At 46.1% G+C, this 16,428-nt stretch overlaps 1 pseudogene; it reads right to left on the bottom strand.

Moving 5' to 3' along the window:
• Window positions 1–2,047: 2,047 nt before the first annotated feature.
• LOC113616570 (serine/arginine-rich splicing factor 3 pseudogene) lies at window positions 2,048–2,748 on the bottom strand (annotated as a pseudogene).
• Window positions 2,749–16,428: the final 13,680 nt, after the last annotated feature.

Raw genomic sequence — 16,428 nt, 5'->3', positions numbered from 1 at the left:
TTTGCAGCAACGTCGTGGATGGACCTAGAGATTATCATACTAAGTGAAGTAAGTCAGAAGAGAAAGACACATATATGATCTCTCTTATATGTGAAATCTAAAATACGACACAAATGAACTTGTCTACGAAACAAAAACAGACTCACAGAGAACAGACTTGTGGTTGCCAAGGGGGAGAAAGAGGGAGGGAGGGTTGGATTGGGAGTTTGGGGTTAGCAGACGCAAACTATTAAATATAGGATGGATAAGCTACAAGGTCCTACTGTCTAGCACAGGGAACTCTATTCAATATCCTGTGATAAGCCATAATGGAAAAGAAAAAGAGTTTTATTTAGAGGTTCCATCCCTAACTGAGCTGGCCCATCCCCTCCCATGGTTCTAAGTGCAGCCCGAGGCTGCAGACTTCCCACCGTGGTCTTCAGCTCCAGAGCAAGCCACCTGCAAACCAGCCGCATCTTCCCAGGGGCTGGCAACTCTCCTTTGCTACTGATTCCAAGACACATCCAGATAGCACAAATGTGACCATGAAAACAAACTCAGGCATGTTCAAATCAGGGAAATAACATCCTTATCTCTGTTTAGTAGTTGCTTAATTTTAGAATAGTTTAGAGTTACAAAGAAGTTGCAAAGATCTGTACAGAGTGTACAGAGTGCTGTGGACCCCCGACCCAGTAACCCTATTTCCAACACGTTAGTACTTTAGTACGTTAGTACGACATGCTTATCCAACTAAGGAACCGAGATGGATACGTTATTATTAACTAAAGTCCACACTTTATTAGAATTTCCCTAGCTTTCCCCTAACAGCCTTTTTCTGTCCCAGTCTCCTCTGGGCTGTGACATTTCTCAGACGTCCCTGGGTTTTGATACCTTGAAAGTTTTGAGGAGGACTGGTCAGGTATTTTGTCCCTCAATTTGTTTGTCTGTTGGTTTTCTGATGTTTTTCTTATGGTTGGGCTGGAGTTATGGGGTTTGGGGCGGAAGATCCAGACACAGATAAAAATGTCATTCTCCTCAGGTCACATCATCAAGGATACACACATCAAGGATACACACCATCAACGGGACTTGTGACAAACAATTTTACCCTTGATCACCTGGCCAGTATCGTCTTTTTCTGTTTTTTTTTTTTTTTTTTTTGCTGCGTTGGGTCTTCATTGCTGCACACGGGCTTTCTCTAGTTGCGGCGAGCAGGGGCTCCTATTTGTTGCGGGCACGTGCTTCTCATTACAGTGGCTTCTTTCGGAGCATGGGCTCTAGCTGTGCGGGCTTCTGTAGTTGTGGCATGGGGGCTCAGTAGTTGTGGCTCCCAGGATCTAGAGCGCAGGCTCAATAGTTGTGGCCCACGGGCTTAGTTGATCTGCGGCACATGGGATCTTCCCGGACCAGGGCTCGAACCCGTGTCCCCTGCATTGGCAGGTGGATCCTTTTTTTTTTTCTTTGTTCCTTTTGGAACCAAAACTTTAATCCCAAGGAGTCTCACAAAACATATTACAAATGACAGCATGAAAAAAAAAATTGCACAGTAACTCAAAGTTCAGCTCTACAATATACTCTTCATCTGGCAGGACATTGGTATCTTGATAATCTCAACTTCCAGAAAACATTACAAAGAGCTATGTATTCATGTACAGCAATCACAGAGGGGACTTATGACCTAACTCAAAGGGAAACTAACTTCCTTGAAACTTCTTAGATTCTAAACTCACTGGACAACCTCTTGTCCAGTGTGAAGGCTAGTGGAATTCTTAAACCTCTAATCTAGGGTAAGGGTGCGGCTTTCATTTCTACCTGCTGGCTTGTGTTCACAGCACCTTTTAAAGACTGCTTGCTTAACTACAGCTGCATACCATATCCCAGCTACAGAAAGTCTTTTCAATGTTTGCCAGTGTTGTTTCCATAATAATAAACATCACACTTTGGGTGGGCAGGGGTTAGAGTTTTATTATCAGTCTAGGTAAGACCAATAATTCAAAGCAAATTCAATTTTGCTTAAGAGAACATTGTAAAGAAACAATTCTTCATATTACATGCCTCATATGACCCATTTCAAACCATAGAGAATGACACCTTTATGTGTCACTGTCCCAAGAGACAAACAAATGTGAACAGCTAAAACATTTAAAAAGTGCATCAAGCTTCGGAAGTCTCAAACGAAACTTGCATTTTCTGTACATACTCCTGTCAAATGAAGTTATTTCCTGTGCACCACTCCTCTTGCAAAGTGGTCTGCTATTTCCTATCATTTGACCTGGATCGGCTAGGAGACCTAGAGAAAGATCGGGACGGCTTGCGATTTCTCTCCTGGGACGGTGATCTCTCTCTTCTCCTATATCTACTAAAGGGACCTGCTCCGGCTGCGGGAGAAGCTTCTCCCTCTTGGAGATCTGTGGTGAGGGGGAGGACTCCTCCTCTGATAATCATCTCGAGGGCGACGACCCCAAGAAGGAGGCGGCCACGATTTCAACTTCTCCTTTCCCCATTCGACAGGTCCACTCTTACTCGGCAGCCACAGAGCGTTCTCCCGTCTAGTTCTCAGACAGCATCCACTGCATCTCGGGGATCTTCATTTTCAACAAGGGCGAAGCCGGGAGGGTTTTTAGCAACCCACACACTTCGGAGTGGTCCATAATATCCTAAAGCTCGTTCGAATTCAGTCTTGTTACCACTGTTTCCAAGATTCCTTACATAAACGTTACAGTCCAACGGACAGGAATCCCGATGCAAGACCCTCCTGGCTCCTGGGTTTCATGGGCCACAGGGTGATCCCAGGCCTCTAGAATCTCGCAGCTGAATCGGCTCGCACAAGCTGTCCTGTGGGGATGCTTTTCCCTCTATGTGTCCAGCCCGGGGTCCTGCTGTCTAGGCCTGACCTCCAGGGTGACAGGGTGAACCCCAGGTCCCTGGAGCAAACACTCAGAGCCCTGGTGACCAGACTCAGGGGGCTGGGGCGGCAGCTGGACACGTGTGTCCACCCTGGTGTTTGGCCCCATCTGCAGTTCCAGTTCCAGCTGAGAAAGAGCCTCGCTGTGTTATTTTCTCCTGGTTGTGTAAGGATCCCCGGTGTCATTTGACAGAAATGTAGATGGTGTGTTCTCTCTTTTCTCCCTGCTTCCTGTCGTCCCTCTCCCCCTCCCTCTCTCCCTCTCCCTCTGTCCCTCTCTCTCTCTCTCTTCCCTCTCCCTCCCGCCTTCCTCTCCCCCTCCCCATCCCTCTCCCCGTCCCTCTCCCAACTCCCTCTCCACCTCCGTCTCCCCCTCGCTCTCCCACATCCCTCTCCCTTTCCCCTCCCCCTCCCTCTACCTCCTCCCTCTCCCCCGTCTCTCTCCCGCCTCCCCCTCCCTCTTCCCGCCTCCCCCGTCCCTCTTCCCTGTCCCTCTCTCCCTTCCTCTCTCCCTGTCCCTGTTCCCCTGTTCTGCACGCCCTCCCTCTACCTCTTTCCCTCTCCCTGTCCCTCCACCTCCTTCCCTCTCTGGAGAGGCAAGGAGGTGGAGGGACAGGGAGAGAGAGCAGGGGGGGGGGGAGAGGGAGAGAGAGGGGAGAGAGGGAGAGAGGAATAGAGGGAGGGAGCGAAAGACGTCTCTCTCTCCCTCCATCCCTCAATCTCTTTATCCCTCTCTCCCTCCCTCACTCTATCCCTCTCTCCCTCTCCCTCCCTCCTTCTCCTCCCTCTCCGTCTCCCTCCAACTCTCCCGCTCCCTCCATCTCTCCATCTCCCTCACTCCCTCCCAGAGAGGGAGAGATGGAGAGGCAGAGACAAGGGAGAGAGAGAGAGAGGGAGAGGGAGAGATGGAGGGAGAGGAAGAGAGGGAGAGAGATATGGAGAGGAGAGGGGAGGGGGAGAGGGAAAGAGGTCTCTTCCTCCCTCCCTCTCCCTCTGTCCTCCTTCTCTCCCTCTCCCTCCCTCTCTCCCTGTCCCTGTTTCCCTGTTCCGCTCTCCCTCTCCCTCTTTCCCTCTCCCTCTCCCTCCACCTCCTTCCCTCTCCAGAGACGGAAGGAGGTGGAGGGAGAGAGGGAAAGAGGGAGAGGGAGAGCAGGAGAGGGAGGGGGGAGAGGGAGAGAGGGGGGGAAAGGGAGAGAGGGATAGAGGGAGGGAGCGAAGACGTCTCTCCCTCTCTCCCTCCCTCTCTCCTTCTCCTCCCTCTCCCTCTTCCACCAACTCTCCCTCTCCCTCCATGTCTCCATCTCCCTCACTCCTTCCCACATAGGGAGAGATGGAGGGAGAGGCAGAGATAAGGGAGAGGGAGAGAGGGAGAGGGAGAGATGGAGGGAGAGGGAGAGAGGAAGAAAGAGAGGGACAGAGGGAGAGAGAGATAGAGAGGGAGAGAGAGAGAGAGCGGGAGAGGGAAAATGGTCTCTTCTTCCCTCCCTCTCCCTCCTCCGATTCTCCCTCTCTCACCCTCTGTCTCCCCCTCTCCTTCCCTCGCCCTTTCCCTTCCTCTCTCCCTCTTCCTCCCTCTGTCACTCCCTCTCCCTCCATCTCTCCCTCGCCCTCACTCCCTCTCAGAGAGGGAGAGATGGAGGCAGAGGCAGAGACAAGGGAGAGGGAGAGAGGGAGAGGGAGACCGGAACAGGGAAACAGGGACAGGGAGAGAGAGAGAGGGAGAGGGAGAGAGGGAGAGAAGGAGGAGAGAGGGAGAGAGGGAGAGAGGAAGAGACCTCTTTCTCTCTCCCTCTCTCCCTCTCCCTCTCTCCCTCCCTCTCCCTCTCCCTCCCTCTCCCTCTCCCTCTCCCTCCCTCTCCCTCTCCCTCCATCTCTCCCTCTCCCTCTCTCCCTCTGCCTTATCTCTGCCTCTCTGGGAGGGAGTGAGGGAGATGAGGAGACGGAGGGAGAAGGAGAGTTGGAGCGAGAGGGAGAGGGAGGAGAAGGAGGGAGGGAGGGAGAGGGAGAGAGGGAGGGAGGGAGAGACAGAGCGTGCAGAACAGGGAAACAGGGACAGGGAGAGAGGAAGGGAGAGGGGGAGAGGGAGAGGGAAAGGGGGAGAGGGAGAGGGGGAGGGAAAGAGGGAGAGAGAGAGAGAGAGGGACAGGGAAGGAGGGACAGGAAGAGAGGGAGGGAGAGAGGCAGGGGGAGAGATGGAGGGAGAGGGAGAGTGAGAGGCAGCGAGGTAGAGGGAGAGAGGGAGAAAGGGAGAGAGAGAGGGAGAGCGGTAGAAGTGCTGAGGAGGGGGGCTCCCCCTCCCACTCCCATCCTCTCCCTACTGCTTTCTCTTTTTTCTGCTTCAACAAACACCAGGCGCCTTTTAGATCAGCCCTGAAGTCAACGTTGATGCTTGGACAGCCTGACCTCCCTGCTGGGAGAGAAGTCCCAGCCCAGGACCACCGCTGGGAGATGAAGTCTGCGGGGCCCTGGGCGCAGGCTGCACAGGCACCTCCCCTGATGCCCAATCTCTCCTCGTTTACGAGGCAGCCGACACTCCCCTCCCTGACTCCCCAAGATTTGGGGCCTTTTTAGTATGTGTCGATAATGCCATGAGCTACTATTTAACTCTTCCACGAGGACCCATCTCCCAAAATGCAGTGGTTTTCAGCCTTGGCTGCACTAGAGAACCCCCAGGGAAGGGAGAGCCGTCTCTCCCTCCCTCTCTCTTTCTCTCCCTCTGTACTTCTGTCTACCTCTCTCCCTCTCCCTCTCCCTCTGGGGTGATACCCGATGAGCTCAGAATCGCAGATGGCCCCCCCATCCCCTCTCTGTGGCTTGCATGGGGGATGCACCTTCTCACTGTGGCCCGGGCATGGCCTTGACATTCAGACATCGGGTCCTGCATGGACACTTGTGTTTGTTCCATAGCGCATGTGGCTGCAGTCTCTGCTTCTGTAGATGGGGGCTGTGCGTGAGCCCTTCATCTTCCCCGCAGACACCACTGGTGCTCGCTTGGCCTCGCGGGTGATGCGGGGGGCACGGGGGACAGTCTTGTGTCCCCACCTTCTTGGGCTACAGACAGGCCACGCTGGTCCTGTGGTGACTGGGGGCTCCCAGGAGAACCCCACTGCAGACCGGAGAGGTGGCCCCAGAGAAGGTGGCGTATGCCTGGGGCTGGGCCTCATCAGTGAGCCACGGGCCACCTGCAGCAACAGGTGTCTCACCGTCCAGGGGCTGGATGTTCGGGCGCCGTGGGGTTGAGCTACTGTCTGCACGGCAGCCGTGTTTGTCTTGTTGAGCTCGGGGAGGCCCCTTGGTGGCTCCTGGAAAGACTGGCCGCATTTCTTCCTGCCCTTGGCCTTAGAGCCCATCACGTTCATGCCGTTTCTGGTTCCAAAAGGACCTGTGTTAATAAAGACCACGTGTTAGGACAGCACCAAAGTGTCTAGAAATCCGGGCCAGGAGGAGGAGGGAGGGGGATTGGCTGTGCCCGCCAGTGGCCTGGGAGCCCTGCCCGCCTGCAGAGACCTGGCCCGGGTCCCGCGGGGAGGGCGTGGCCCTCGGTCCCCAGCGCCTTCCGTCTCTGGGTTCCAGGAGAACTGCGTGATCCTCAGGGAGCTGGTGAGGCTGCAGGCCCTGAAGTCCCGCCTGCTGGGGTTCCGCACGCATGCCGACTCCGTGCTGGAGATGAAAATGGACAAGACCAGCCAGGTGGTGGCCACTGTCCTAGGTAACACCACCTCCCCCTGAGTCCCAGTGGGGACGGGGTCAGGCGGACCTTGACCGGACGTGGTGCTGCCTGAGACCCCACTGTGTCAGCCCTTGGGGGTCACCTTCCCAGACCCTTCATTCTGCCTCGAGGGGCGCGGGGTCGGGGGTGGCTGGGGGGCCGCCCCAGGGACGTAGCCGAGCCTCTCCCCTCCGCCCGCAGGTGAGCTGGCCCAGAAGCTGAAGCCCCTCGGGGAGCAGGAGCGGCCGTGATCCTGGAGCTAAAGGAGGCCGAGTGCCAGAGGCGGGGCCTGCACTTTGACGGCACCATCAACGCCTGGGACCTGCGCTACTACATGAACCAGGGGGAGGAGACGCGCTACCACGTGAACCAGTACCTGCTCAATGAGTCTTTCCCCATGCAGGCGCTCACACGCGGGTTGCTGGGCATCTCCCAGGAGCTGCTGGGGCTGACCTTCGACCTGGAGGAGGGCACCAAGACGTGAGGCTCTAAATGGTCTGGGACGCGGCCTCGGGCAAGGTCATCCATCGGCAAGTTCTACCTGACCTCTGTCCTCGGTGCATGCGTGGCGGAACCTGTCGGCCGTGGGCCGGGGCTCCTCTGTGGAAGCGGGGCCCCATCCACGTCCCTCCGCAGGGTGGGGAAGTCCGGGCACGAGGTCTGCTTCGGCCTGCAGCCGGGCTGCCTACAGCACGATGGGAGCTGCCAGATCGCCATCACGGCCATGGTGGCCAACTTCACCAAGCCTACGCCCAACCTGCCCTCTCTGCTGCAGCATGATGAGCGGGAGACCAACTTCCACGACGTCGGGCACGCGATGCACCAGCTCCACTCCCAGGCACAGGGCTGCAGGCAGGGGGCGGGGAGGGCCCGGGCGTGCGTGGTCCTCAGGCAGGCCCTCGCCATGGGATTCTTTCACTGACATCACCCCGCACGTGGTGACGCCCTCGGTGTCAGCTTCCATCATCAAAGCCCAGGCGCGTAAATAATGGAAATGGATGTCCTCGAGGCTCTAGAGGCTGGAAGACCCAGATCAAGGAGTCAGGGCTGGTTCCCTGCATGTTAAATACATGTACTCAAGAGTTGCCTTGAAAAAAGACAAAAGAAAAGAAAGGAACGTTGCCTGCAAGTCTGCTGACAGACGGTGATGAGAACCAGAGGGAAGGCTCTGGGGCCGGGGGCGCAGTGCCCTGTGAGCTCGGGGGCTGCTGCCAGTCTCCGTGGAGGCTCAGCAAGTCCCAGTGACTTCCCCACGTGGGGGGCGCCAGCTGAGCGTCTGGGCCCAGAACCCACTGCTCGTTCAGTCTTCCTGTGGTCAGCCCTTCATCCTGAGAGCGATGCTCTCACAGGCTGCACCGGAGCGTGTGGGGACAGTTTACTGAGCTGTACAGACGTCACTACTGCTTTGGACCATTTCCGTCATCCCGAAAATGTCCCTCACGCCCTTAGCTATCACTCCGTCCCCTCGCCAGCCCCTGACAACCAGGAACCCACTCGCTGACTCTGTGGATCTACCTGCTCTGGACGTTTCTCCTCAGTGGGGTCACGCCCTGTGTGTCCTTCTGTGTATGACTTCTCTCGCTGAGCATCGTGTTCTCAGGGTGTATCGACGTGGCAGCGAGCGTCAGGGCTTCACCGCATTGCGTGGCTGAGGGACGTAAAGAAGACAAGAGAAAAGAAAAGAACGTTGCATGCAAGTCTGGTGACAGCCGGTGATGAGAACCAGAGGGAAGATGCACAATTGGTTTTCCTTGGTCTCACGGTCACCTATGGGTAACCTTGGAAACTGCCCATGCCAATCTGCCTTTAATGCTGTCAGGTTGGGTTCAATCAGCTTTCCAATGGTGTGATTATTTGGCCATGATATTTGTTCCCTCACTTGGAATAGAGTGTGTCATTACTTATATAGAGGCTTTAACAAAATTCACCTAGCAAGCCTTAAATGACAGTAACCAAGCCATTAGTTTGCTCAGTTCAGAAGTTTCCATGATGTGAAAAGCAGTCCCACAGAATTGCAAGTGCCTTAATATTTTAACAGCTTCCAAAGGGGGAATTTGTGCTATAATACATAGTGAATGTTGTTTTTATTCCTGATGAGTCTTCTAATGTAACCCACCTTATGACACATATGAGAAATCAGACTTGCATTCTGAATGATCCTCTTCCCAGTATAAGGAAATATTAGGAAAATAGTTTGGTTCAGGAGGATCCTGTCTTAAATCTTTGATATTGTTACTCCAATTAGCAATTTTGATTACCGTTTATGCAACTTACAAAGTGAAAGTTTCTTGACTTTCACATTGTGTATCATCTGTTCCCACTAAGATAATGGTACCTAAACAACTTGAAACTATTGATCTCCTCCTTAGTTCTCTATAAAATAATGGACATGCACAGTGTACATGCAAGGTAAAATTGGCATAATTCCTACTGGGAAACTTGAAATTGACTGCTAGTCCTTGTCAGACATCTTACTAGTACAACCCCATAAAAAGAAAGAAAAAAGCTGGGCTATTAGCACCTGGCATCAAGGAATATGATGGGCCCAGAGCACTCTGCATATTTGACCACCTAATGCTTTCTATAAAAAGATTAAGGATCAAAGGGGGAAAATTGATGGAACAAAATTATTTTTAAGGTAGGACAAGAAGAATATCAACCCAAAATTTTATCTACAGCTTGAACCACTGCCCTCACCCCTTTTGTGTGCATCTGCCTTGTACATTAACTAAATACACTTAGAATACACAGAAATGCCTACTCACCAAGAAAAACGAAACAATTTCTCCCCTCCTAACTGCACCAGCAAGGTAACTCCTTAGGAAATAACATTCCTTTCTCAACCCTGTAAAGGTTCACAATGACCCACTCATCTTGTTGGACTGTCAAACTATCAATATGTTATGTTGATGTACAACCCTTTGTCTCAAAAAATTATATAACCATTCTTTGACCTCTAATAGGCAGAACAGTCCTCAGAGCTTTCTGAAAGACCGTCTCCCAGGTTATAATCATCAGGTTGGCTCAAACAAAATTTTCTATTTCTTTCTTAAATTAACTATTGATTAATATTTTGTGACATTACTTTCCTCTCAAATATTTTATAAATTAATGAAAACTAATAAAAAACTGATCTGATAAAAAAATCAAAATTAATAAAAGTTAAATAAAACTCACTTGGTAATTTATTTTTTCCAAAGAGATAGTTCTTTATCTCTATTCCTCATATTTATTAATTCTTCATATTTAATGTCCCATTTCAACTAACTAGAGAGTCACATGCTATGGTTTATATAAGAAAATATTATCTTTTTAGAATGTGGGGAAAAAAAGAGTTGGTATAAACACAACATATCTTTTGGGTATATGAAAAGGTGATGGAATCCTAATCACATGTATTACAATTAATATTATTGAGTACATTTCTGAATGTCTCCAGTCACATTATCCATAAAGCTTAATGTGCAAGGCTTTAATACTGAAATACTCCAATTTATTACAAATTAGTCTCTGTATACTCAAACCTATTTATTATAAAAAGTATGAGATGAACTGTTAGAAGCCACCTTTTAAAATTTAAAATAAAGGGGTCTTAGAACTTTAAAAGAATTATCAATAACACTACCACATCAACACCTCACCCCCAAACCCATCTCTTTAATCATTTAAAGAAATAATTTTCTAACTCAGGATTTATGCTATAAAATAGTAATCAGCCTTCTTTGTCACTAGCAAACCATTACAATTGCTGTATATCTCTTAAAAATTAATATGCCATCATATAGAAGCTATCAAGTGAATATCTGAGGAAGGAGTAAATATAGGGGAAAAGGACTTCATGAATACAATGCCCTGGAGGGAAGATTAAAATAGAATGTCTCTACCAGAGTTAAATTAGTTCATACAATGACTGCAAGGTCACTATTTGATGAAATAGTCATGATTGAGGAAAGCAAGGTAACAAGGCATGCAAGATCCTTCCCCGCCTCTGCTTCCATATTTCTCTGTTGATGGGGTTCAGGACATGCTACCCCCAAATATGGCATCTTGGCATATTGAATACCTTAAGCTGAAAGAGTTTAGGAAATGGCAGAAGCAGGAAATTTACTCTAACCTTCTCTCCCTCATACTTCTTCCCTGAAATGGGTTGTAAATCTCCCATATGAAAGATACCCTCCCTGTACCAGGAGGAAGGAAGACATTCTTATCACCAGAGACAGAGAATTTGGGGCTGAGAATATTACATAGAAAAACCTTATTAAGCTGATTCTTACCTTCCTAACTACTTCTTCACCGTTTACTACCATTAGTCCCAACCCTTCTGTCTTACCAATTCTTCACAAATTTACTGTCTTTTTGTCTGAAAAGCATAAAGCTTCCTGCTCTGGTCACTTCTTCAGGTCTTCATTGCATTACAAAACCTCCCATGTACATGTAAAAATCCATGAAAACTTATATGCTTTTCTCCTGCTAATCTGTCTTTGTTGTTTAATGGGACCAAGCCAAGGACCCTAAGAGGGTCAGGGAAAACTCTTTTTCCCCTACACTATTATCTTGTGAGCTATATACTAGTACAAATTATAAAACTTTGTACTTCCTGCCATAATAGTTTTTATTTTTTAACTGGAAGATATCAGAGTATTTTTATTCTCCTGTGCATTTCTCATGTTTTTCCCTAAACAGAAAAAGGCTTCACTGCAACCAACTCCTCCCTGAAGTCTTGTCTAATTCTTCTTGTCAGAATTTAAATGTCCTTTTTCATTCATCACACCTTCATTTTGCATTCTCTCAGCTGTCCTAGTTAGCTTTTTTACAGTGCAGGTGGTATGTCTTTTACTCCTTGTTATTCCCAATAACAAACACCAAGTGAATGTTGAGAAAGTATTACTTTTTCTATGTACTTGAAGAAAACAAGGTGCAACAAAATGTATTGTCTATCATGGGAAAGGTTTTACACAGAGTAACTGGAAGCTCAATCCTTCCACTCTCTTCCTTTAGGTGCATGCTAACTCTCAAATTCCCAGAGGAAGCCCAACAAAGCTGTCTAATAGAAGTGGGGAGAGGAGGTAGAGATGTTTACCGCAAACTCATGAACTTCAGCACATACAGTAGCAATGGGCCTCATGGCAACCAGACTCCACAGGCTCCCATTCAGCCAGAGAGGATATCAAAGCAACACACATAACACATGTCATCATCAACAAGGTCTAAAATATCTGGGACGTTTTTCTAAATGGCTGAAAGCCAGCTTGGACAATGCAATGCAGGGGAAGTGCTTTCTGAACAGAAAGTGAGCAAATATGAGTTCTAGCCCCATTTTTATTATTAATTGATACAGACAAGTTTCTTCTCATTACTGGGATTTGTTTCTATAAAATGATAGACTAAAGAGAATAGACCCTGATTGCTCTCTCTATCCCTTCAGTCCAAATGTGTAGGATCCCTGAGACATGCTGCTAAACAATTTCAAAAGAATTCTGTTTTAACCTAGATTGACCATCAAGTTGACTGTTTCTGTGCCTGTGTTCTCTGACCCTACCTCCTCATCTATTATAATGAATGAACTGACTGTGCTCCTCAGATTAACTCCTCCAGTGATTCACTGGTCTCCAGACTTTCCCCCTTCTTTTACTTACACTGCCTTCATATCATCATATAAACACATTGTTATTTTTCTCATCTTAAGAAAAAATCTTATATTCCCTCTTCTGACCACATTTCACTCCATTTCTCTCTTCCTTAAAATCAAATTTCCCAAAAGATTTGTTTACTCTCAGTCTTTCCAATTTCTTTCTCCACTCTTACTTAAAGACACTTCTCTCAAGTCTTAACCTCCACAAAACTACTGAAACTGCTCTTGTTAAGATGAATAATGAGCTCTAGGGATCTGCAGTACAACACTGCACCTGTAGTCAACAATAACATACTCTATATTTAAAACTCTGTTAAGAGGGTAGATCTCATGTTAAATGTTCTTACCACAATAAAATTTTAAAAATTAATGAACAATGAGCTATGTTGCTATAACCCAAGTTCAATTCTCAGTCTTCATCTTATTTAATCTATCATCAGCGTTTGGTGGAATTGATCATATAATCCTCCTTCCTGAGACACTTTTTTCATTTTCTTCAGTTTAGGTGAAGAAACTCCATATCTCCCTAATATTAGTCTAGCTGTGTCTTTTTATCTCTAAGATAGACTTAAGATAATGGACAAGTATTCACTAATATTTACTTGTTGAACATTTACTGCATGTTTGGGTATGTGGAACATGCTAAAATGAACCAGATATTGATTCTGCCATAAAAGAGATTCAAATCCAGAGGAAGAGATAAGATATTAAGGTGAATGAATATGATGTAAAGTACTGATATAAGATTTTAAAGAAGAGTACAGATTTGGTGCTACTAGAATTAAAAAGATATATTTATGGTGATCAGGCGAACTTCATGAGAAGGTAGGTTATGCATGGGAAGAATTTTGATAAGCAAGGGCAGTAGAGAAAAGCATCCAGGAAATAGAAAATAAGTATGAATACATCTGGGAAAGAAGAGAAAGTGTAGGACAGGTCCCAGAAATAGCAAGCCAGTTGCCCAGTTTGGCTGGAAGTAAGAAATACAAAGAAGAACACTAGGAAATCTGGTTGATGTGTGGGGGTGTGAATTAAGTTTTGGATGTTGTAAAGTTGAAGGGTTAACAGAAGAGAAAAGTTTCTGTTATCTAGAAGAAAGCTGAAAGTATGGAATTGAAGTGAGTCAAAGCTTTTCATGGAGACCTAGATGTATGCAGAATAGAGGTTACCAGAAAAGCCATGGCATGAGCAAGGGAGAAAGTGCAGACAAAAGAGATAAAGAGTAAAGGTGAAATTATTGAAGATTATTTCTGTATGTGGCTTTCTCAATATATATTAGTAGTGAAATTTAACAATATTCAAATTCACAATTAGTAATTTGGCAAATACTTATTGAGCACCAATTATTCTATGGGGGATGCTGAAGTGAAATAAATAGATGGGGGTCCTGTCCTCAAGGATCACTTGTTCTAGTAGAAGATAATAAACACATAAAACAAATATATTCATGAGAAAATTTCAAGTATTGATAAGAAAATAAAATATGTATCTGTGATACAGAGTAGGGGAGAGTAATAGTCTGTTTTTTAACTATATTATAAAATAACAACTACCATGTATGGAGAACACAACTTTGCCTATACTATTTTATTCAAGCCTTAGTAAACCCCCAATTTTACAGAAAAAAGCAAGGCTTAGAGAATTTTAATTACTTTCACAAGTGCACACAGCAAGCCAAGTGACAAAGCAGATATTTGTACCAAGGTTCATCTGACCAAAAGACTACACTCAACTACGGTGAATTTCTTCTTTCTAAATGTTTGCTTTATCCCTGAGAAGATTATACTAACACTTCCAGGTTCTGTAAGGCATTTGCTTTGAGTTTGTTTTCTTTCTGTGTTCATGAGCTTGTTACTGACCACATTCTTTTTCATCCTGCTTGCTGTGACTAAGGACATGAAATTGAAAGCCAGTGGTTCAAGGTTATTGTATTAGTCTTCTATTGCTATGCATCATACCACCCAAAACTTAGTGAATTATAATATTAAAATTGCATTATTCCTCAAAATTGCTTGGGCAATTCTGCTGCTGCTCTTGCCTTGGATTACTCATGCAGCAGTCAGTTAGGGGCTTGGTAGGGGTTAATCTGATTAAGCTGATTAATCTCAGCTAAGATGGCTGGAATAGGCAGGATAACTGGGCTTCTCTTTCCACATGGCCCTTCACCCTAGGTCTCTGCATATGGTAAAAAAGAGTTCCAAAGGCACAAGAGTGGAATCTGTAAGATTCTTAAGGCCAGGGATCAGAAATCGTACAACTGTTTTCTGTCATTCTATTAGTTCTAGCAAGTTAGAGGGCTAGCCCAGAAACCAGGGAGGATAAACTAGACTCCATCACTTGATGGGAAGAGCTGAAAATGATTTGTAGCATTTTTTTTTAATTTTGAAAATTATTTTTTAACATCTTTATTGGAGTATAATTATTTACACTGTTGTGTTAGTTTCTGCTGCACAACAAAGCGAACCATTATTTGTATACATACATCCTCATATCCCCTCCCTCTTGCGTCTTCCTCCCATCTTCATTATCTCACCCGTCAAGGTGGTCACAAAGCACCAAGCTGATCTCCCTGTGCTTTGCGGCAGCTTCCACTAGCTATCTATTTTACATATGGTAGTATATATGTCCATGCCACTCTCTCACTTCATCCCAGCTTACAATTCCCCCTCCCCACATCCTCAAGTCCATTCTCAGTGTCTTTATTCCTGTCCTGCACTTAGGTTCTTCAGAACCATATTTTTTTACATTCCATATATATGTTAGCATATGGTATTTGTTTTTCTCTTTCTGACTTACTTCACTCTGTATAACAGACTCTAAGACCATCCATCTCACTACAAATAACTCAATTTCGTTTCTTTTTATGGCTGAGTAATATTCCATTGTATATATGTGCCATATCTTCTTTATCCATTCATCTTACGAGGGATACTTAGGTTGCTTCGATGTCCTGGCTATTGTAAATAGCACTGAAATGAATATTGTGGTACATGACTCTTTTAGAATTATGGTTTTCTCAGGGTATGTGCGCAGTAGTGGGATTGCTGGGTCATATGGTAGTTCTATTTTTAGTTTTTTAAGGAACCTCCATACTGTTCTCCATAGTGGCTGTAGCAATTTACATTCCTACCAACAGGGCAGGACGGTTAGCTTTTCTCCACACACTCTCCAGCATCTATTGTTTTGTAGATTATTTTGATGATGGTCATTCTGACTGGTGTGAGGTGATACCTCATTGTAGTTTTGATGTGCATTTCTCTTATAATTAGTGATGTTGAGAATCTTTTCATATGCCTCTTCACCATCTGTATGTCTTCTTGGGAGAAATGTCTATTTAGATCTTCTGCCCATTTTGGGATTGGGTTGTTTGTTTTTTTGATATTGAGCTGCATGAGTTGTTTGTATATTTTGGAGATTAACCCTTTGTCAGTTCCTTCATTTGAAAATATTTTCTACCATTCTGAGGGTTGTTTTTTCGTCTTGTTTATGGTTTCCTTTGTTGTGCAAAAGCTTTTAAATTTCATTAGATCCCACTTGTTTATTTTTGTTTCCATTTCTCTAGGAGGTGGGTCAAAAAGGATCTTGCTGTGATTTATGTCATAGAGTGTTCTGCCTATGTGTTTCTCTAAGAGTTTTGTAGTGTCTGGCCTTATATTTAGGTCTTTAATCAATTCTGAGTTTATTTTTGTGTATGGTGTTAAGGAATGTTCTAATTTCATTCTTTTACATGTAGCTCTCCAATATTCCCAGTACCACTAATTGAAGAGGCTGTTTTATCTCCATTGTATATTCTTGCCTCCTTTATCAAAGATAAGGTGACCATATATGTGTGAGTTTATCTCTGAGCTTTCTATCCTATTCCATTGATGTATATATCAGTTTTTGTGCCAGTACCATACTGTCTTGATTACTGTAGATTTGTAGTATAGTCTGAAGTCAGGGAGCCTGATTCCTCCAGCTCCGTTTTTCTTTCTCAAGGTTACATTTGCTATTCGGGGTCTTTTGTGTTTCCATACAAATTGTGAAATTTTTTGTTCTAGTTCTGTGAAAAATGCCATTGGTAGTCTGATAGAGATTGCATTGAATCTGTAGAATGTTTTGGGTAGTATAGTCATTTTCACAATGTTGATTCTTCCTATTCAAGAGCATGGTATATCTCTCCATGCGTCTGCATCACCTTTAATTTCCATCCTCAGTGTCTTA

This window comes from Aethalodelphis obliquidens, unplaced genomic scaffold, assembly GCF_003676395.1.
Source record: "Aethalodelphis obliquidens isolate GAN/ISIS:26980383/991018 unplaced genomic scaffold, ASM367639v1 scaffold165, whole genome shotgun sequence".
In the NCBI taxonomy this organism is placed as follows: Eukaryota; Metazoa; Chordata; class Mammalia; order Artiodactyla; family Delphinidae; genus Aethalodelphis; species Aethalodelphis obliquidens.
This window is presented reverse-complemented; position numbering and strand designations above follow the sequence as displayed.